The sequence below is a fragment of the Nerophis lumbriciformis genome, linkage group LG01 (genome assembly GCF_033978685.3).
Source record: "Nerophis lumbriciformis linkage group LG01, RoL_Nlum_v2.1, whole genome shotgun sequence".
Classification (NCBI taxonomy): domain Eukaryota; kingdom Metazoa; phylum Chordata; class Actinopteri; order Syngnathiformes; family Syngnathidae; genus Nerophis; species Nerophis lumbriciformis.
In genome coordinates, this window is record NC_084548.2 from 33,493,412 (window position 1) to 33,515,443 (window position 22,032).

At 38.2% G+C, this 22,032-nt stretch overlaps 1 protein-coding gene across 4 annotated transcripts in view; it reads left to right on the plus strand.

Moving 5' to 3' along the window:
* The window catches only part of ngfa (nerve growth factor a (beta polypeptide)), a 60,545-nt gene that overhangs the window by 21,820 nt on the left and 16,693 nt on the right, over positions 1–22,032 (plus strand). Inside the window, exon 1 of one of the 4 annotated variants that reach the window (XM_061971061.2) lies at positions 20,541–20,592. The exons of the other annotated variants lie outside the window; for them this stretch is intronic. The gene's annotated coding sequence lies outside the window, so the exon portion shown is untranslated. Of the gene's footprint in view, positions 1–20,540; positions 20,593–22,032 lie in introns of those variants that run through there. 4 annotated transcript variants of the gene reach the window in all.

Sequence of the window (22,032 nt, forward strand, 5' to 3'; positions counted from 1 at the left end):
CACATATTTCATGTAATTAGAATCAGGCTGACACTGATGTCTTTTCCAGGAAGATTAGCATCAATAGCAGGGATCTGTTGTGCATATAGAGGAGAATCAACTTTGCCAGATTCCCTTAGAGTAAATATGCAACATGTGCTAGAACAGCTCTGGTGCACTGAGATTTGCTGACAGGTGGAACAAAGATTTTGTTGTTAAAGCTAAGGTATCCCTTAGTGATTTAGTCTTCGAACCTGTCTTTCTCTCCAATGTTCCTTTATTTGCTACATTCCCAGACCCTCTCATCGCCCACCCTCCATTGCCTGTGGCCTTTGCCCATCCATGGATGTTTCTGGTTCTTCCCTCGTCCTCACCGCACCCCTTCCCGTGCTGACCCGTACTCTGAGCTCTTATATTCTCATCAGCAAAGGGGAGTGTTGCCAAAAGATTTACGGAAACACTTGTCACCAGGAGATTGTTAAATGCTAAAGTCAGAGAAAACGGTCTGGAAAATCGTTGTGTTCTAAGGCCTCCCACGTCCGCACCACCTGTGCTGGAAGACACATTGGGAACGGGATAGGCTTGGCTCGCTGCAATAAGATGGAGGGTGGAGAGACTTGTGGTTTTGCTTCATTGCCAGAGTAAGTCTGGATTCACACCGGGTTCCAAAACAGAAGTCAAGAGTTTATTATGGGGATATTAAATTAGTTGACTGTAACAACCGCTTAAGCCAACATGTCAGGGACCAGTTTCATTAATGTGGGATTGCTCTCAGAGTGTGTCATAACTCAGAAGTGAAGTTGTACGTTGTCGTATTAGAAAGCACATGCTATTCCACATGTTAGACATCTCACAGTGGAGAACATTCATAATATCAGGAACAACAAAAAAAACAGATGAGAAAAAACAGCGGCCCCTTATCAACAAAAAATCTGTTTGCTTTTGTCAACTTCACCTATTTTTTTTGTCCTTACCAACACTTTAAGGGGCTGTTTGCGCTAAAAAAAAAAATTTAAAAAAAATATATGGGGGGCGGTATAGCTTGGTTGGTAGAGCGGCCGAGCCAGCAACTTGAGGGTTGCAGGTTCGATCCCCGCTTCCGCCATCCTAGTCACTGCCGTTGTGTCCTTGGGCAAGACACTTTACCCACCTGCTCCCAGTGCCACCCACACTGGTTTAAAAGTAACTTAGATATTGGGTTTCACTATGTAAAGCGCTTTGAGTCACTAGAGAAAAAGCGCTATATAAAATATAATTCACTTCACTTCATATATATATATATATATATATATATATATATATATATATATATATATATATATATATATATATAATGAAGAAAGCCAATGGCTAGCTTACCTTACCATTGGTTTAAAGCCCCACTTTAAGCCCAACTTAAAAACATTCAGTTTTGGTTGATTTTAGCAGCACCAGTGGACCAAATTGTAATATTCAATTTCCATTTTTACATTATTTTTATTATAATTCTTATTTTATTTTTTCAATCTTTCTGTTGTTGTATCATGTTGTATGTTTGTGATGATTGTACTATTTGTATTTTAACTATGTGAAGCACTTTGTGAGATCTCTCTCTGGGAAGTGCTGTATAAATACATTTTACCTACTTACTTACTACAAAGCAGTAGTGTTTTGCCAGAAAATGGTTTGGTCGCGCATGCCCAGTTTTATTAAAATGATTAGAAAGACACGAGTGTTGCTGGCCTTGCTTTTTCATTTAGTACACATTTGCCATGCACCTTTTTATTTTTATTATTTTAAGTTTTTTTGGAGAGTGCGTGTTTTTCCTGTATTTTGAACACCACAATCCTCATGATGACTAGCGCATATACTGTAGCGTGATACTAACATGATGTCCGCTGTATTAATGGCACAAATATTACGTCTCTAATGGCTATGCTGATGTTAAATAGCAGACATTTATGAAGAAATTATCTTGGATTGCGCTACAATAATGATGCTACTACCAAGAATATATTGGGGCGGATGCAGGTCCGAAGCAAAGAAAAATAAGAAGGCTATTTATTGCTACCACGCAAATTTCCGGTAGCTAACATTAGCATTTTGATTTGAGCATTGAAAGTCACTTACTGGTCTAGCAGGAACAGAGGCAAGGCAGTATCGGTCTGAAATTCCTCGTCTTTGAGCTCACGCCAGCGAGTGAAAAGCGGGGAAATGTTGATCCTTGACTGTCCTTTTATCCAGGTAACCTCCCTTTTTTCATTTTTTGTCTCCTCATACACAACTTTTTATGTTACATATGCCGCAATGCAAGTCAACACATTTGTAATTGTTTGTGTAGTAGTGTTCCTGCCACCCTCCACAACATCGCTAAGTGCCAGTAAAAGCCATACAGACCCCCTCAGACCATGACGGGGTCTAGTTGTTACTTGTCTGACTAGTTGTAAACCTTTTACTTTCCACTTTGTGTACTGTAAACACAATAAACAGCTGGATTTAGGAGGAACTCATTTTCAGTTAGGAAAATGTGCAACATTGTATTTTAGTCATGACTGATTCAAGCCATAAAGTAACTTAAGTTTACACACACATTTTTAAGTAATATGGCGTCTGCCCCATACTTTGTTGTAACATCTTTTTCTTATAATAGCAGCAGATTATACTGCGCATTTCCACAAGTCTCTTCTGGTAATTTGCCCTCAGTCAGCATGCATCCTGATACTTCAAACAAGGTTCTCCAGGTTCTTTCAGCTGTCCCATTTTGATGGTGCGGATAAGCAGCTGAGGTGTCATGTCTATTTGCATTGTTGCATAGCAGGGATTTTAATAAAGCAGATGTAAACTCTGTTTCAGTATCTGATCCAATACATTTGATTCTTCCATAAGGTGCAACACCAGAAATGAACTTCTCTGGGGCTTCAAAATTATCACTCTTAGTTTTCAGGAACTATGTAAATATAGCTCCTGAGTGTCGCCTGTGAATGCAAAGGCATATCTTAAACCAACCAACTTTACCTGCTGGCTCTATAGGTCCTGCAAGATCAACATGAACTATATCAAGTACATTTTTTACTTTCTTATCTGGATGTCTACTTCTGATTTGAGCAAACATTCCGTTAAACACACTTCACATTTTAAATGAGCTTCTCAGTTTTACCCTCAATTTGCATACCATTGGTGACACTTTCTATCCTTACACGACATAATTGCAATGGCCGAAAATGTCATGCCAGAGCTGTACATTTTTATACAGACTTCATTCCTGACATTTCTTAAATAAAACAGTTGATCAGTTTTATGAATGGTTTTATGAATGTCGAAAGTCGTACCATTTTTTGTGAACGAGTCAGTTCTGTCCTTTGAAGATAACAGTCATTGATATTGCATCATCCAGTGGACACATTTACAACAGCAGTTTATTTCATTAAAAAATTGCAGCTCATTTTTATACTTAGCAAACTCATCCTGTTGGCCACGGGCCGGATTAAAACTGTACGAGGACCTGATACGGCGCAAGGGCCGTACGTTTGACACCACTGAATTAGATCATATTAGCACTTTTTTTTTTACTTCTTTGCTTAATCCATTCCATTAATTCCACATACTGGACTCTCACACTATAATGCTAGATCCACTCGACTCCCCACATCTACGGTCCCCTCCAAGGTTTCTCATTGTATCCCATTGGGTTGAGTTTTCTCTTGCCCTAACGTGGGATCTGAGCCGAGGATGCCGTTGTGGCTTGTGCAGCCCTTTGAGACATTCGTGATTTAGGGCTATATAAATAAACTTTGATTGATTGATATACTAAAGATGTTTCTTCTGTGTAGCAGGTGTATACAAATGTGTTAAGTTAAAATCTTCCTTAAGGTTATACTTTTCTTATTTTGTTGAGACGAATTGTTGTACATTCTTGATGAGCAGATTGTAGTTTGCTTTGGTCATCATTTTAGCTGTTTGCAAACGCACACAATTATTGAATTTCAATACTTTGAATTCAATAAATAAAGGATTTGTATGTTCTTGATAGCCAGCATTGTGTATTATTCTAACATAACTTTTTTATAACACGGTTAGTGAAAGAAGCATACTTTTGTAGTTATTGCCCCATATTTCTACACAATAACTCAGATAAGAGAATGTGGAGTGATTTTTAGTCCAGGACATATATTACTTTATTCATTAATTTAATATGTATTGCCATTTTATGTAGTATATCTGTGACGATCTGTCACTTCACTTATGGTTGCGTTTCCTTGGTTGGTGTTTGTTTCCTATCGGCGCTCTTGTTTTTTTTCCCCTTTCTGCATGTCTCCCTGAGCGCTCGTTTCCCTCACCTGTCCCTGATTGGCAGCCTGGCACACCTGGTTGCAGTTGCCAATCAGGCTTCTATTTATGCCTGCCTCGCCTGTTCGTCAGGGCTCGAGGATTTGATTATGTTTTGGACCTTTGCATGCATGACTGCTTCTCCCTATTTTGAGTATATTAAAAGACTCTTACCTGCACTTCGTTCTCCTGTTTCCTGCATCTTGGGGTCACAACTACCGCAGCCATGCGAGTTCCTCACAATAGCTTTTTTTTTAATGAGATTTTCAGTTCATTTTATCATCTATTATTACACATAACAATTGTATTTATTCTACTCCGTCAAGGTTTACTCTGTTTATTTGTATTTATGTTTGACTTTCTCTTCAATTATTACCAAATAGCATTATTTTAGTTTTACTGAGATTCAAGAATAGTCTGTTTTTGTCAAAAAACCATTTGTTCATTTCTTCTGTTATTATTTGTATTAGCTTCTGTGTGTTCTCTACTGAACAAACACAGTTGTGTCATCTGCAAATAATACTAACTTTATGTCCTTAGTAAATTTGGCAATGTCGATTATTTAGAGGTTAAACAATTTTGGTTCCTGGGTTACGCTGCATGATATATTTAGCACTGTGGAAGTGTGTTCGCCTAGCTTCACGTCTTGCTTCCTGTTTGTTAAATAGTTTCTTACCCAGTTCAGGAACAGGCCTCTGATGTCATAATGTTCTTATTTGTTGATTAACATATTAAGATTAATTGTGTCAAACGATTTTGTTAGATCCATAAAGACTGCAGCTCCACATTGTTAACCATCTATTGTGTTGGTGATCTCTTCTGTTATTTTGATTAATGCCATTGATGTTGAAATGTTAGCTCACGGTTGTCCGTGAGTGTTTCACTCTTATTTATGAATTTATCCAAACTGTTGTTGAATATTTTTTCAATGCTTTTAGAAAATTGTGAAAGTAGAAAAACCGGTCTTTTGTTTGTAAACTGGTGTTTGCCTTCAGTCTTATAAACTGGTACAACTTCTGCTATTTTCAATTTGTTTGGGAATTTGCCTGTTTGAAATTATATGTTGCTGATATATGTTAAAGGTTTTGAAATCTCTTTAGTAACATTTTTATCGTTTCCATATCAATTCTATTACAATCAGTTGAGGGTCTTAAATGTACATGTATTCACAATTTTAAATACTTCCTCGTCTGTCACATCCATGAGGAATATCGAGCTAAGATTTCTGATGATGTCATTCAAGTCCTTTTCCTTCAGCTTTTGTCCAATATTTACAATATCTTTTTTCAAGCTTTTAACTACCTCATTCAGGGTTTTTATATGTTTAATACTTAGTTTCTGCCTCTATAGATATGTGTGTTTTAAATTTTTCCATGGACAATGTTTGTTATTAAGTTTAATGAAGGTATACAAAATACCTTATGCATCACCTACGGTGTACCGGTGCTAGTAAAGTACCACAAAACTAATGAATCAAAATGATAATTGACTCTACTGGTTCCCTTTTTTTTTTTTTTTTTTTTTAACGGGCATGACGTCGTGACATTGCTGGTTTTACAAGCAGAGGCACATGTTAGAGAAGAGAGAGAATGGACGCATTTTGGCTTAAAACTAACGATAAAGGTGAAGCTATAACACCGAAATGTTGTGGTGCTTTAAAACATGGCTAGCTAGTTAGCCGCTAACAACCATCCGCAGTCGGCAGTGTTTTAGCTACTTCTAAATCACTACTCCATGGCGACAAATAAAGTACGTTTCTTACAACTAACATCCCTGCATGACGAAGAATAGCTAAACATGTTGCACTACACACCGTAGGAGGATACAATAGCTCACTGCTAACAAAAGCCAGCGGTCCTCAATGTAAACAAACGCCATGGGTGGATCTACACCTGACATCCACTGTAATGATACCAAACACAAGAGCATATCTAGTCGAGGCTACAATGGTTACATCAATATTTTTTATCGTCATAAAATCTTAACCCTAACCCTTTTTTAAAAATTCATATTATGTTTATAAACTCAGGAAATGTGTCCCTGGACACATGAGGATTTTGAATATGACCAATGTATGATCTTGTAACTACCGTATTTTTCGGACTATAAGTCGCAGTTTTTTTCATAGTTTGGCCGGGCTCCAGTGCGACTTATATATGTTTTTTTTCCTTTTTTTTAATGCATTTTCAGCAGGTGGGTCTTATACTCCGGTGCGACTTATACTCTGAAAAAGACGGTACTTGATATTGGATCAATACTTAAATTCGTGGTATCATCCAAAACTAATGTAAAGTATCCAAACAACAGAAAAATAAATGTTTATTATTTTTTAACAGAAGTGTAGCTAGAACATGTTAAAATGGAAAACAACCGCATATTAACAGTAAATGAACAGATTTAGCAAATTTACAGCTTGTGCTTCATAATTTTGACACAATGATAGAATGGGAAATTACACAATATGTTACTGCATATGTCAGCAGACCAATTAGGAGCTTTTGTTTTCTTACTTGATGCTTAAAAACAAGTTGTCTTGTATGTTTACTATTTGATTTAAGGCCAAAATTGTACTTGGATTGCAATAAGAAACATATGTTTAATGTACCGTAAGATTTTTTGTTAAAATAAAGCCAATAATGCCATTTTGTGTGGTCCCCTTTACTTAGAAAAGTATCGCAATACATTTTGGTACCGATAGCGGTACCAAAATATTGGTATCGGGACAACCCTACAAGCCGCTAACCTATAACTTAAATCTTTTCATCTTATGGTTCTCCCACGTTTAGTTACAATCAAACCTAGAACTAACATTCACAGCACATTAGCATTAATGCCACATTTTACAACCGTCTATTTTACTTTATTTAACATCAATAATCATGAATTGCCCACGTGCATCGATGCATCAGAGTAACAATAATGTTTCCACCTTTAAGCTTCAGTATCGAGTCTACTGTCAGATATAAGTTAGAGCTATATGTTACTTTTTTATTAGAAATGGAAACAGTGGAGGATTTTACTATACATGTGCATGTTTGAGCCAGTCAGCACCACAACAAGAGGACAGAGAAACATAAGGAACTTATTAACTAGAACTATGGACTACAACGGAATAAAAATGCTGGACTCACTCAAATCTCTACCAAATATGGAGATTTCAGCTGATGTAACTCAGGCAAAACATTTCACTATTGTCTCAAATTCCTAACTGGTCCTTTGGAACAAGTTTAGAAGAAGGCAAGATTGTTTTATAAATATCTTCGCCACGCCACCCCGGTTTGATTTCCGGGGCTCATGCAGATCCAATATAACCAGAAACAGGTACCAACATGTAAAAACATGTTGAATGAAAGAAATGGAGTGACTCTGGCCTGTCATTAATTCTGGGGATGTGCCAATCGATCGGTCCCCGATCATTATTGGCTGATTTTCGTGAAAAAGTATGTTATCAGCCACTGAGATATATTAGCGCAGATCACCTCCGTCACTGAAATCACAAAGGCGGCCTTTAGCTAACAGGGTATTTTATGTGTGGATCGAGCTGTTCTCCTAGTTTAAAATTAATCACTTCCATTATGGCAAACAAACTGCATTTCTTAGTACCTTAAGTATCATTATGATGTAACATTATCACTGGAGGATGAGGCTAAACACAGAGTAAAAGCAAGCAAAGACCCAGGAGCAGGCATGCTAATCGCTAAGCTATCTTAAAATTACACAAGATATATAAATGCTTTAGGAACACTGTAAAGAAAAATTCTGTAAAAAAAACGGTCATCTACTGGCAGCTATGGCTGCCAAACGAAAACCATAAAATTAAAGTAAAACATTGTAAACCAAATAATGATCAAAAACATTATATTTACAGACATTTTCATGAAACGTTTTGCGGAAAAATATCGAAAGTTTACAGATTTTTACTAAATTATTAAGATCAACCACCTTTAATAAAATGACGATGCAAACAGTTCTGCAGAAAAATACCTTTATTCTACAGAGTTTTTCCAAATTATTACGATCAAACACCTTTTAATGAAGTGACAATGCTGGCAGTTCCACAGAAAAATACCATTATTTAACAAATTTTTTCTGTATTTTTAAGATCAACCACCTTTAATAAAGTGACGATGCAAACAGTTCTGCAGAAAAATACCTTTATTCTACAGCATGGGTGTCAAACTCAAATTTGGCCCGCCGTGTAAACTGGCCCGTCGATCAGCCAGCCAGCTGATCAGCCAGCCAGCCAGCCAGCCAGCCAGCCAGCCATACAAGTGCTGGCCCAGTCACATAACATGTGCGGCTTCTGCACGCATACACATCAGAATGCAACGCATACTTTATCAACAGCAATACAGGTTACACTGAGGGTAGCCGAATAAACACTGTTAGAAATATACGCCACACTGTGAATCCACACCAAACCAGAACCCTTTGCAGCACTAACTCTTCCGGGACGCTACAAGGTGTGTGTGTGTGGGGGGGGAGGTTTGGTGGTAGCGGGGGTGTATTTTGTAGCGTCCCGGAAGAGTTAGTGCTGCAAAGGATTCTGGGTATTTGTTCTGTTGTGTTACAGTGCGGATGTTCTCCCGAAATGTGTTTGTCATTCTTGTTTGGTGTGGATTCACAGTGTTAAAGTTTTTTATACTGGCACCCTCAGTGTAACCTGTATCGCTGTTGATGAAGTATGCGTTGCATTCGCTCGTGTGTGCGTACAGAAGCCGCACATATCTTGTGACTGGGTCTGAACGATGTTAGAATGGATGAATAGCGAACGTGACGATAGCTCATAGAGTACGTTAAAGGTTAATTTGTTCAACCTTGGCCCGCGGCTTTGTTCAGTTTTAAATTTTGGCCTACTTTGTATTTGAGTTTGACACCCCTGTGTTAGATTGTTAGTATGGACATAGACTTTTATATAACAAGCTACATATTTAATGAAAGATAATTACTGTAATTTTACATGAATTTGAAAGTAATTTAAGAAAACAGAAAATGCTATGTATAATTAATTTGGTATTTTTCTGTAAAAAAAATAGAAATATACATAGTTTGTCATTACTGGCATATTACTTAAAATAACAGGCGGATTGTTTATTTACAGATAATGTCTTCAATTCTACAGTTTTATAAACTGTTTAAAAAAAATAGAAAAATTACAGTAGAAATTTAGAGTAAATTAACCATAAACATAGGATTTTTTACAGTGAAGTCTAGATTTTTATTTCCACAAAAATGTTGTTTTTGTTCATGTAACCAAACTATTTAAATTAACATAAAAATAGATAAAGATAACAATAGTAGTTTTGGCTTTTTAGTGTTTGTGTACTACAGTATATTGACTTTGTTTTGCTAAAATTGTATGTAACAAAAGAGGAAAGAAAGGAACTAGCTTAAATATTGTGTTGATATTGTTACACTGTCAGTAGCACTAAACATGAGCAAAATAAAACATTTACAATTACGACATGTGATTGGTATCAGCTGATCTCACTATTGGAAGTACGGTATCTGAATCGTCAGAGTAAAACCCTGATCGGAACATGGGTGGAGGCACACATAAGCAAACGTTTGTAAAGTTGACGTACTGTAATGTAAAAAATTATCTAAATCATCCGTTAAATCTATTTCGGACATTCCCTGAAAGTTCAAGCCCATGTCTTTCTGAGCTATTGACAGCGAAATGAAAGAAACAGAGTGAAACCTCTTGTAAGCCATTCACTATCTTTGTCTCTTTGGAGCTGTTTTCAAGTCCAAAATGTATCATTTCAGACAATTCCTAAAAGGTTCATCAAAACCTATTGAGTTATGCTGCTAATTAATTTTAGCAAAATGAAAAAACAGACAGACTGGCAATCGCATAATCTCCTGGTGGAGGTAACAAAAACACAAGTGTTTGGATAAGTGATTTTTTTTTTTAAAGATGGAAGCTTATTTAGTTACGACAATGTGACCACCAATATGTTACCACCAGAGTCAACACTAACAGAAAAAGGGCATCTTCAAATCTGAATAACTGACTATTTGGTTGGATGCAAGTTGGAGGTTATTAGTGGATAATTTCTGGCGGCTGCCCAAACGAATATGAAGTGCGCAATCTCAGTTTTTAATTAACAGAAGATCACATCACAGTGTACACTGCTATTTTCTATTTTTAAACAAGAGGTTCAAAATGTTACCTTGTGTACATAGACAATTACTTAGCTTTATGGTAGCTTGTAATAGCAAATATTGTTTTTTGAGTTATTTCGAACATTTTCTCCACAGTACTTACACACTTTTACTCACAAATACCCACTAAATTTTCCTCAGAAATCTGGACTGCACAGTTCTTTTCACCCTTAAAATTAAAAGCTTAGTGTAACCTCTTTTTTTTTTTTTACTTTTAAAAACTGCTCCAAGGCTGATTACTGTTGGACAACCTGTTGGCACTGCTGTATGTGTGTATTATACTGTGACTTGTTTGTAGTATCAATTTGAAATTTAGAACACATCTCACACGCAAAATATTGCATAATACATAATTATTCTTGCTCCAGAAAAAATGCACTGTTTTGAGTTTATTTTGCTGTTTGTTGTTGTAAAATGTAATTAGTGCACTCAAGTCAGCATGTGGGACAAGTCAGATGAAGAAAGGGGCTAAAGTTACATTTCACAATTGATCTGCTTTGTCTCAGTAGTGATCTTTCAAACACAACCTAACTGAAATGTTCTGCAGTTGGACATCAATCTAAGACAAGATAAAAACAAATAAGACCACACCTTAGAACGGTGATCATTGGTTCATGTGTAGTATCTGCTACATCTGAATTAAAGACAAACCATGTCCATGATTTTAAAAAGTGCAATTACTTAAAGTGTTTCATATATAGAAGTTAAATAGTGGCTTTACTTTTGTGCTCTTGTTGAGCTAAACATTTTATTTCCATGTTGATTAGTCGTGTTTGTGGTTTTACGGTGTTATCAAGGTGAAAGTGAAGCCATATGCACACATACGTCCAACTGTCTCAAATATTTTATTGCCAGTCAACATATTGACTGGGAATGTAAATTGCTTGGCTTGACTTTACTGAAACTATTTGCAGTAGCTACAGTTTTAACTGCGAAGATTCAGAAAACAAACATGTACGCACAAATAGTGAGATGTATGTGCCGCGGATCTACGAGGCATGAATGCAATATATCAGGGTATAAATGCTAACATGTTCTACTAATCAAAAGAATATGATGCATTTCTGAGGTTTTGCTATAAAAGTGTTTGTCTCAGCGTCTCTGCCAGATAAGTTGAACTGAAGGTCATTTTCTGGGAGAAACACCAGGAGTTTGTAAGCTCAAGGCATATTTCATATTTGGTCAAATTGTAACCTAATACCATCATTCTGCCTTTCCACTAAATTCATCCCAGAGCTCATTTTCTATTAAGGCACCAGTTGGCAGAGAAACATGCTATAAAACTGTGGATTTATCATCCAAATAAAATGTTTACAACGGAAAATGTTTGTTCGGAATGCTTGATATTCTACGCTATTTTAGTGAACATAATCTGTTTGAATATGTGCGTTGTATTTTATACATTTTACTTCTGGGAAATGAGCACATAAAACTTGAGTTTTAAAGTTTGTGGTGTGAAATGGAGCCAAAAGACATCAAATTAAACATTGCACTTTCTTGAAAGCATATCTATGAAAGTGTTTGAGCAGCAGACTTATTAAGAGCCTGATCAACTTAAGTCCAAATAAAAATGAAAAGATAAACGGTGTGTGCAAACTATAAAAATGTGTGGACTACTAGTGGGCATGTCTTAGGTGATCTACCAAGACTGTGTGTATCATTAATAACAAGTGCAAAGGTGGTGCAGACCGCCTTATTTAAATGAGATTTTTACATGTACAGTATACCGGCTTTTACCATGGAGACACTCATTTGCCTCTACATTTATGTTATTATATGGTCCAACCTGTGGCGTTTCATCATGTTCAGGACATGCAGCACAAATTAATAATATCCATCCATCCATCCATCCATCCATCTTCTTCCGCTTATCCGAGGTCGGGTCGGAGGGCAGCAGCCTAAGCAGAGAAGCCCAGACTTTCCTCTCCTCAGCCACTTCGTCCAGCTCCTCCTGGGGGATCCCGAGGCGTTCCCAGGCCAGCCGGGAGACATAGTCTTTTCAACGTGTCCTGGGTCTTCCCCGTGGCCTCCTACCGGTTGGACGTGCCCTAAACACCTCCCCAAAGAGACGTTCAGCTGGCATCCTGACCAGATGCCCGAACCACTTCATCCGGCTCCTCTCGATGTGGAGGAGCAGCGGCTTTTCTTTAAGCTCCTCCCAGATGGCAGAGCTTCTCACCCTATCTCTAAGGGAGAGCCCCGCCACCTGGCGGAGGAAACTCATTTTGGCCGCCTGTACCCGTGATCTTGTCCTTTCGGTCAAAACCCAAAGCTCATGACCATAGGTGAGGCTGGGAACGTAGATCGACCGGTAAATTGAGAGCTTTGCCTTCCGGCTCAGCTCCTTCTTCACCACAACGGATCGATACAGCGTCCGCATTACTGAAGACGCCGCACCGATCCGCCTGTCGATCTCACGATCCACTCTTACCCCACTCGTGAACAAGACTCCGAGGTACTTGAACTCCTCCACTTGGGGCAGGGGCTCCTCCCCAACCCGGAGATGGCACTCCACCCTTTTCCGGGCGAGAACCATGGACTCGGACTTGGAGGTGCTGATTCTCATCCCAGCCGCTTCACACTCGGCTGCGAACCGATCCAGCAAGAGCTGAAGATCCTGGCCAGATGAAACCATCAGGACCACATCATCTGCAAAAAGCAGAGACCTAATCCTGCAGCCACCAAACCGGATCCCCCCAACGCCTTGACTGCGCCTAGAAATTCTGTCCATAAAAGTTATGAACAGAATCGGTGACAAAGGGCAGCCTTGGCGGAGTCCAACCCTCACTGGAAATGTGTCCGACTTACTGCCGGCAATGCGGACCAAGCTCTGACACTGATCATACAGGGAGCGGACAGCCACAATCAGACAGTCCGATACCCCATACTCTCTGAACACTCCCCACAGGACCTCCCGAGGGACACGGTCGATTGCCTTCTCCAAGTCCACAAAGCACATGTAGACTGGTTGGGTAAACTCCCATGCACCCTCAAGGACCCTGCCGAAAGTATAGAGCTGGTCCACAGTTCCACGACCAGGACGAAAACCACACTGTTCCTCCTGAATCCGAGGTTCGACTTTTTTTTGGACTGAAGCACGATCCAAACAACAGAACCCATTTTTACCACGAAGAAGGTACACTTTGGAAGGCACTGTGGTAATGTGATATTTCTTCGGGAATGATCCAGTTGCAATAAAATGCATATTGAAAGTGTTTTTTTTTCATATAGGAATAGACTATATATTATTTTAATATATCTCCTATATTTAAAAAAATCATCATTAATAAAACCCTGGCAGACACTTAAGTCATCCAGCAGCTATAAAATTATAATATATGATTGCCAACAGATGATTTGTCCAATATTTTCATTTCTGACAGTCCAAATATTCCAAATATTCTCTCGGTCAAGTGTCTGTCTTTGTAGTAACTGTGCCAGTTTGCACATACTTTATAGACGTGCTAAAATAGCTGCAAAACAGTGGCTGCAGTAAAGTTTTAGCCTCGATAAATCCCACTGTAAGCGCTACATGATTATAATGGCATCTCCTCCTCCCAGTATTGTGGGCATTCTAAAATCAGCATCAATTCTACATACGCATGAAGACAGACATGCTAAATCAAGGTTCAAGGTTTCTTTAATGGTACCCGTAGGTAAAATAGTTGTGCAGACATTTGTAAATTAGCGTCAAGACAAAATTAAACAAGCAAACACAAATCATATAAAACATAAAAACATTTTTTTTAAACCCAAAAACGATCACCAGTATACAGGCACACAGTAGAACACATGTGTCAAACTCAAGGCCCGGGGGGCCAGACCTGGCCCATGACATAATTTTATCTGGCCCGCAAACACCTGGAAATTATGTGTCAATAAAGTACTTAATATTTTCTCACGAAATGTAATAGATTTTTTTGCATTTTGACAGAAAAAATGTGTACTGCTTGAAATTGCATACATTTTCAACTTTAATAGAATCCAATATTGCAACAAATATTACAGTTTATTATCATAGTTCCCAAACACGTTTTTGTCTAAATAAATATACTTAACTTTAAAGCAAACTACCCATCAAATTAATACAAATTACCATTACAGCATATTACTGTAAATTAAAAAAAATACTACTGTTTTTTTGCGTTAAAATTCTGTTGACTGAGCTGCCAGTTTTTCACTGTAAAATCTACTGTTGTTGTTTTTAACGGTGTATTACTGTAAATGGAAAAACAGTACATTTGTTTTTACGGTAGAAAAACTGGCAGCGAAGTTGCCAGAATTTAAAAAATACTTGTACTGTTTTTCCATTAACAATATAATGTTGTAAAAACCAATATAAATTGAACACAAAAATTCTGGCAACTAAGCTGCTGGATTTTCCCAGTAAAATTTTGTAAATGTAAAGTTTTTACTGTAAAATCGACAGTCTACTTAAAACAATGTATATAATTAATAATGAAATCCAGAGGCAAATTCATAGATTATTCGCTGTGACAAGCGGCCCTCTGATGGCAGCCATAACTGCGATGTGGCCCTCAATGAAAATGAGTTTGACATCCCTGTTGTAGAACAATAAAATATAATACCTAATAAAACAATAACATCCTTGTGATTTAAATGCTACGGCATACAAATGTATATATTATATATTATATATATATAATATATTACATATATTATATTATTTATTATTATTATTGTCTATTGTGAGCGAACTGTGGTGCTGAATTTCCCCCAGGGATCAATAAAGTACTTTCTATTCTATAACAAATAAATAAAATCACCATGTGATAGCCTTATTTAAGCGTGTGATGGCAGCAGGTACAAAAGTATCCTTATATCGTTTAGTCCTACAAAGAGGAACGATGAACCGCCGACAAGAGCAAAGGCGCTGGAATTCACTGCGTAAAGGATGATGGGTGCAGTGGTGAATAATAGAGCTCACCTTGCGCTGCAGTTGTGCGGCATAGATGTCAGATAAGTTGAGTTGCGGCTCACCTATAAGCTTACTAGCCCACTTTACAATTTGATTTAGTGCAGAATTGTTTCTCAAAGACAAACTAACAAACCATGACACCAGGGAGAAAGAAGAATCGATTGTGTTTTCCCTATTTTGCTCATTTAAGAGATGCTCTGCGCATAAGCTTAGTAGATCAGACGTGTGTGCGCAATGTAGTTTGCACGTGTTTTAATACACACCGACATTTAGTAGATCAGGCAGTGTTAGTTTGGAGTTGCTGGACCAGGCAGATTTATGTCAACAACGCCCTGCTAGGTATTACATCTACTACTATTATAATACAGTACTACTACTTTTAATATAATCGAGCAAAGCTCAGATCAGTACAACATATCTAAATGACCAATAATAACATGTTTTTCTAGCTGTAAGTTCCTACCGTCACAGGTTACTAATGTGACCTGACCTGTAAACACGTGACTTTTGCTTTGTGATTGATCATGTAGTCCATGGTGTACTATTGCTACCCTGAAAAGAAAGCTGTAGAAAATGAATGAATGAATGAATGTATCCATGCCAGAACTGTTTTTCAAACACTATACTTCCACACATTTCAATTCAGAAGCATCAATAAAAATTACCTCACAATGTCAAGAGCCAATGTTTTGATTTTGTTTTGCCAGGTGCCAACAGCCTTCAGCCATTTTCAGATGACGTCAGATCAGCTCAATGTTTACTGTTATGAATGTGAGTGTGAAGGTTGTCTGTCCCAACAGTGCATTCATACAGTATGACTGGCTGGCAATCAATCCAAGGTGTCATCAGTCCACATTGGCATCTGGGATGAACAGGATGTTTTTGCAAACATAAAAACCAAGAACACTTTACCACAAACATTTTACGTTCAAAACAACAAATTCCTTATGTAGAATTTATAATAAATGTACAAAAATCTGTGCTGTCAAATTATTATTATTTTTTTTATCCATTGAATTATACTTTTGAATTAATGGTAATTAATCACAGTAAATTATTGGCTTACATTATTCAAATTATCCTTAAAAAAATAACCCATATTTTGACACAAATATAATTGTATTTTCAAAATGTCATACAGAAACATTTTGTCATTTTAATATTTTATGTTGTATGCACATAATTTATTTGCCCAACAATTGGGAATAGTTTAAAGGGGACCTATTATGCAAAACCAACTGTTCCTGCCTATAGTATTTGTACCAGTTTTTGTGTATACATAATTCCTGAAAATGTGAAATCAGACCATGGAGGCATGGCGATGATATTTATTAAACAATCTTGCTTTCTTTCATACTTCCTCCAAACGAGCGGTTGGGAATTTGTGTTGTGTTTCCCAACTGTGACAGCAGTGTAGGAATTTACCCGAAGTGTTTTGCAGGAGTCTGCCATTGTGGTCCGGCGCTGTAGTCAATAAATTCCTTCTTTTTCTCTGTCTTCTCTTTTCTCTGTCTTTCTCTGACTGGCTCGTACATGCACATGAACCCTCTGCTTTTGCCATTTCTAATACAAAGTAGCGTATAGTTCTAACTAGGGATGTCCGATAATATCGGACTGCCGATATTATCGGCCGATAAATGCTTTAAAATGTAATATCGGAAATTATCGGTATCGGTTTCAAAATTATCGGTATCTGTTTGAAAAAGTAAAATGTATGACTTTTTAAAATGCCGCTGTGTACACGGATGTAGGGAGAAGTACAGAGCGCCAATAAACCTTGAAGGCACTGCCTTTGCGTGCCGGCCCAGTCACATAATATCTACAGCTTTTCACACACACAAGTGAATGCAAGGAATACTTGGTCATCAGCCATACAGGTCACACTGAGGGTGGCCGTATAAACAACTTTAACACTGTTACAAATATGCGCCACACTGTGAACTCATACCAAACAAGAATGACAAACACATTTCGGGAGAACATCCGAACAGTAACACAACATAAACACAACAGAACAAATACCCCAAGCCCCTTGCAGCACTAACTCTTCCGGGACACTACAATACATACCCCCCGCTAACCACCTCCCCCCACACATCCAACTTCCACCTCAACCTCCTCATGCTCTCTCAGGGAGAGCATGTCCCAAATTCCAAGCTGCTGTTTTGAGGCATGTTAAAAAATAATGCACTTTGTGACTTCAATAATAAATATGGCAGTGCCATGTTGGCATTTTTTTCCATAACTTGAGTTGATTTATTTTGGAAAACCGTGTTACATTTGTTTAATGCATCCAGCGGGGCGTCACAACACAATTAGGCATAATAATGTGTTAATTCCACGACTGTATATATTGGTATCGGTTGATATCTGAATCGGTAATTAAGAGTTGGACACTATCGGAATATCGGATATCGGCAAAAAAGCCATTATCGGACATCTCAAGTTCTAACTTATATCCGTCAGTAGACTCCATATGGAAGCGCTAAAACTACAACATGGCTGGCGGGGAGATGACACTGTCAAAGTGTAGGCACGTAAATAAGACCGCCCATAAAACGGCACATTCTGAAAAGACGGTCGGAAAGCGGCTTGAAGAAGGTCCGTAAAACATAATCTATGCAACATTTTGACCAGAAAACAATCATGACATGTTATGTAGACCACAAGGAAATGTTTTATATGCACAAACAAAATCATATTATGTCCCTTTTAAGTCCTATCAGGGTTATTTTTTCAGTAAAATGTGCCAGTCAGAGTCTCCCCCATCTTTGTATGTACATGTGCATGCTTTACTGACCATAGAACAGCCAACGACGCCTCTCAGGTAACCATTCGCAGTTAAGGTAAAGGAGCATGTGTGCTCAAAATAATGTGTGTGATTAATTGGCAACTGTACATGATTAATGCAATATTTTTTGTGATTAAGCACACAAGTTATTTTTGACAGCCCTAATACAAAAAAATAATTCCTGTTTCAGCATTTAATGATGTCTGAGTTCTGGATGTACAAAACTATTTTTCATATATTTAAAATGATTTCATATTATCTTGACGGTCTTATTTATCTGTTCAAAAGTTAGTTAAGTTTTAAAGGTTAGATTGCCTAAACTGTGTGATTTTTATATATATATATATATATATATATATATATATATATATATATATATATATATATACATATATATATATATATATATATATATATATATATATATATATATATCCAAGCATGAGGAATCCAGCTGTGATTTTTAGTTCACACATATTATTTGGATTTACTCTAGTGTAAATGTGTCATTTGCGTTTACTAATAAACATTTACTTCAATACAATACCCTTGACTAATAACCATCCATGCAATGAATATTGTCAATGAAGCACTTACCACCAACATTGTCAGTACGTTCAGTACTTTGCGTGTGTGTTGGTGTGAAAGTAAGCCTGTTGACCTGACACTGGCAATCATCCCTCACGATAATTTAGGGATTGAAGGAGGAATCACACTTCACTCAGTTGAAACACAGTAAAGACGTTTAGCTTCCTTTCCATTTCCTCACCCTATCCTTGCAGCTGTCAGCCTTGCTTTCACACCCTCTCATTATCTGAAGCTGCTGTCCTCACCTGTAGAAGTGAAGTGTGCTTTTCAAGGGTGCTGTTGACACTCTGCCGCTACTGCGCTTTATCTTTTAGCGGGGGCTTTGTAACCCATGACTGCTGCATCACTTGCACATGGATGCACAACACTCGCTCAATGCGACAATTGTGTTTTATCTGGCTTTTACCGCAAACACAATGCAGCCATGTGCAGTCATTTTGCAAATGCATCCAGTACATGTCAAGGTGGGGCCGCACTCCCTGGCCTTAGGGGCCAAGTAATTAGTTTCCTCTCATGTTCCCTAATGACTGTTTTTGTTATGGTATCGAGGGGAAAAGGAGACGGCACAGATGCAGAACGTAGTTTAGCTCTATTTATTAAATACAATATTATGAAGTGTGAACTTTAATCCAAATATGTGTATGGTGTGACTATGTGTAGCGATTAACTGAGTCTTACCAGGAGTGTTGAGCGAGAGGCGGAAGTCCAAGGGTGCCAGGCAAGCTCGTAGATCCAGGGACAGGCAAGAGGTCAGGGGCAAAAGCGAGGCGTCAAAAGTCTGTGTCCAAGCGGGAGGTGGAGATCCAAAAAGGGGCAGCCAGGGAACCAGAGGGGAATACGGGGAGACGAGACACACAGCTCGTAATCAGGGGACGGAGGAATGTTGCTGGAACGACATGGGAACACGAGACAAATGAAAACACAGAGAGAGAGAATGAGCGTAGAGCTAGATAGGACGGCTTACTGTACGGGAACAGGTCGCTACGTTCTGGCCCGGAACGCAGGTTTGCTCTGGCTTAAGAAGCCCGGCGTTGTTCAAATGCAACAATACATATACGTAATGATAACTTGAGATACGAAAGAATGCAGAAAAATGGAGGGGGAGAAAGAGAAGCAACCTACATTAACCTTGTAGATTGTTATAGTAACAATAGGTTAAGCTTTGTCAGTGTGCCATGTGTTATACCCAGTTTATAGCGCTATTTCTGTTGGTATTTGTATTGCTCCATTTGTAGTGTAATAATGCTCATTGTCATTTCTGTATTAGTTTTTATTTTCGCTAACTGCTTATTTGCTATCACTTTTACCATCATATTTGTACATGTCGTATTTGCTGATGTTGCTCTATTGTTGTTGTTGTGTTTGCTGTTGTTGTTTTTGTCTCTCTGTCTAATCCCCCTCTTGTCCCCACAATTTCCCCCTCTGTCTTCTTTTTTTTCTCTTTCCATCCCCTCCTGCTCCGGCCCGGCTGCACCAAATGATAATATAAATACATTTAATAAAGTCAAATACAAATAAGGCAAAAAGAGAAGTATACTACACTTCTCTTTTGTAAAGTCAATCTGAACAGCCAATATGGGCATCTACATCAACTATATGATTTGCCTGAGAAGCTGGACAGGACAAAAGAAGAAAAAAAAGAAGCCTGGTGTCTCATCAATTTCAGGTGTGAAGATTGCTGATTGATTGCAGCTGTGCACCGGCGCAGCTGCTGCAGGAGTGACGCGCGCAGGTGCACAGATGAATGTGAATTGGAGTGCGCCCGGGCCGTGACATTTTTCCAGGTCATAACCTAGCAGCTTACAGTATGTTGTCTTCCCACGTATGTTTACAAACTTTCTCTTTCACTAACCAGAGTGTACAGTATAACTCTCATGTGATGGTCAAATTTGAAAGTGACTCATAGGGAATGGTCTTGATTTTCAATGAGCAAAAGGAGACACAAAGTCATAAACATCTTCGGCGGTGCCAATTTACGGACCTTACAAGTTATGACTCACAAAGCCATAGTGAAGAGCTGCTGTGTTTATGCTGGACTGCATTAATGTAATGTGAAGCACAGCGTGTTTGTCACTTGTGAGATGTTTTCACAAGTGTCATTCATTTTGCTAATACATGTGAGCAGGATGTACTGGCACGTTCCTAAAAATAAACCCTATAAAATAGGGGTGTCCAAAGTGCAGACTGAGGCCCATTTTCAGCATTAGTGATAAACTGAAACTGATACATTATCTAGTAATTGGTCATCTGATTCATGACAATGTCAAATGTTAAAATATGTTAACTTTATTTACAGTCAAATGAAGCGCGTTAAGTTTAATGCACCGCATGGAGAGATGTGTGTTCCACTTTAAGAACAAGCGTAACAACGCGCAGTGAACACATTCAACAGGAAATGCCTCACCTGTCCCGGATTGGCAATCAGGAGTTGTTGTTTTTTTAATATTTGTATACCAGTCCCTTCTTCTACCTGAAAAATGTTGCTTTGTACCTCAAATAACTGCTTCGCTATCTGTGCGCTTCATACGTCTTTTTTCCATTTTTCCATCCCATGTTGAACATATTTGTTTTTGTGTTACCTGCATTTCCATTATAGAAGAAGTTTTTTTTACCTGCACTTCACTTGCTGTCTCTGCATCTTGGGGTCGAGATCAACAACACCCATCTCAGACCATAACAAATTCTCTTGGTAATTTAATTATTTTGGGGGTAAAGTAACTTGTAACTATGACTAAATGCTTCTTTTTTTAAATTCCAGCACTGGTTAATAATGAAATATATTATTAGATAATACACTAAATTGCTTTGTCATCTATAACACAAAACATATATCCTATAATCTTATATTTTTCCTAAATTGTATTAGTTTTAGCATCCTAAATGCACAAAATGTGTTAAAGTGGGCCACACAACCTTCAATGTTTTCTGTATGTTATATCTGCTTAAAAAAAAAAAAAAAAAGATATTTATTGGAGGATTATCTGCCAACAGATAACAGTTGTGTTTCATTTTAAAAATCGTCAAACAGAAAAGCCAAGCAGTTTTGCAATTTTCATTTTGATCCCTTACGGTACTGAAAGGAAGGTGTTTCGGGCACGTCCGACCGGTAGGAGGCCACGGGGAAGACCCAGGACACGCTGGGAAGACTATCTCTCCCGGCTGGCCTGGGAACGCCTCGGGATCACCCGGGAGGAGCTGGACGAAGTGGCTGGGGAGAGGGAAGTCTGGGCTTCCCTGCTTAAGCTGCTGCCCCCGCGACCCA